Source organism: Chenopodium album, chromosome 15, assembly GCF_948465745.1.
Source record: "Chenopodium album chromosome 15, dcCheAlbu1.1, whole genome shotgun sequence".
Lineage (NCBI taxonomy): Eukaryota > Viridiplantae > Streptophyta > Magnoliopsida > Caryophyllales > Amaranthaceae > Chenopodium > Chenopodium album.
In genome coordinates, this window is record NC_137848.1 from 35,769,941 (window position 1) to 35,772,123 (window position 2,183).

At 39.4% G+C, this 2,183-nt stretch overlaps 1 pseudogene; it reads right to left on the reverse strand.

Annotated features, from left to right (window-relative positions):
* Positions 1–1,035: 1,035 nt before the first annotated feature.
* On the reverse strand, positions 1,036–1,134 carry LOC145583611 (small nucleolar RNA R71; annotated as a pseudogene).
* Positions 1,135–2,183: the final 1,049 nt, after the last annotated feature.

Consider the following 2,183-nt stretch of genomic DNA (forward strand, 5'->3'; position numbering starts at 1 on the left):
TAATTTAGATGCACGAGAGTGACTTGAATTAGGATGAGATCACCTTACTTTAATGATTGCATGAAAGTGAATTGTTAAAGTAGAGCTTTATGTATTTTTCACTCTTAATCTCTCGATTTGATTAGTGTCTAATTGGATGCATGAAAGTGATCTCGATTAGGCCAAGACCTCATTCATTAATTTTCTTAGACAATTGCATGAGAGTGAGTTGTTTAGGTAGAATTTTTTATTCTATGGCATGTTCTTCATGATAATAATCATTGTCTATCTTTGTTAATTGTGTTTGACACCCCCGTACCCTCCTAGCGTTTTTAATCAAAGAAACCCGGCAAAAATATACTCTCCATTGACTCTTACTTTAGTGAATTTGGTGTTTAACTCGTGTGCTTCCTTTTGGGTTTGACCCTTTACTTGCCACTAATTAGTTTAGTGTAAGTTTACGTTTATAAATATCTAATTTGATTAGGGTTGTAGACCAACGACCTACTTCACCTCCAATCAAATTTTGACGCCGTTGCTGGGGTAGCGGCTTGTTTAGCATTTATTTTTGCTATTGTTAGAGTCATTTTATTTTCTTTCTTTTTTGTTTTTCTTGTTTAATCCTACTTGTCATTGCTAATCATGTGCTTAGCTTTGTTGTGTTCAAAGATAGATATGGCAAGGCAAGAGGATGACCTTCTTTTTGGGGAGTTTGGAAATTCGGAAATTTATGAGCTCACGAGTGGTATACTTCTCCCGACCAGCGAGACTAATTTCACAATCCATCCACAATATGCTAGGATGGTGCAAACTGAGCAATTTTCCGGAGGTGCAAGTGAAGACCCCATTGAGCATTTGGACCGATTCCTTGTGTTGTGTGCAATGATGCAAACCAGTGAAGTGAGCTAAGATTACATTTGTATGCATCTTTTTCGGCAATCTCTCACCGGAAGAGCAAAGAAATGGCTCAAGATTTTGAAGCCCAACTCTCTCACTTCATGGAAGGAAGTTGCGAAGGCCTTTCTTAAGAGGTTCATTTCCGATGAGCAAACCAAAAAAATGAGGAGGAAGATAGTTTCCTTTGAGCAAAATCCGGATGAAACTCTTAGGGAAGCATGGGAAAGGGTTAAGGATTGCATGTCCTCATCATGAATTCAACCATAATTTGCTCATGAGATTCCTTTATGATGGCTTAGAGCCAATGTCAAGGACCAATCTAGATGCGGGTGCCGGTGGCCAATTGATTAAGATCCCTCAAAGCCAAGTTGAAGCTACAATTGAAGAAGTGGTTACAAGCTATTCTTGGGGGGGGGGGGTCAAAGAAGGTCCCAAGGAAATCAAGGAGATCTTTATGAGTTAGAGAAATTCGGCCAACTTAAGCACATAGTTGAGCTCTCGAATGAGGGTCTTTCCAAGTTGAACTCAAGTGTTGGTTTGGGTTTAAAACCTTCACAAATCATTTATTTCTCATGTGCTCGTTGTGGTGGGATGGATCATGATGCATCCTATTGTAGAGAGTTCAATCCCAAGCATAGTGAGGCTTTGACTTTGAGGGAAGAAGAGTTTGTAACTCAAGCTCAATCCCAACAACTTCAACAATCTCCAAGGCAAGAAAACTCCTACCTCCAAGATGGACCTCTCTTCAATCCACCAACTCAAAATTTTTCCTACCTTCCAAATCAAATAGGGAACTATCAAGATCAACATCATGACCTATATCCTCAAGCGTATGATGAACAATCCGCACTTGACCACACACAAACCCAAATTCTTCAACAACCTCATGTTATCACTCAACAAATCAAAGAGATCAAATCTCACAATGAAGTTGTTGACTCCCAACTAGCCGAAATTTCTTCTCTCCACTCAACAACAAAACTCCCCTTACTATCATCTAAACCCTTCACAAACTTACCAACCCAAATCTTGCAAGGAGGATGAGAGCAAGCAGGACAAGGTTGTAGAGGATGTGGTTGAGAAGGAGGTTCAAAAACAAAATGAGGAGCCATTTGATTTTAGTGAACCAAACAAGTTTGAAGGCCCGGTTCCCTTTCCTAGTAGGCTAGTTGAGAATATTCACTAGTGGAAAAAAGCTTATTTGTAACAAGCTATTTGTAACGGGCATATGATTTCCCGTTACAATTACATCATTTGTAACGGGAAAAATCAATGTCCGTTACAAATAAGCTGTGACTTGAGCATGA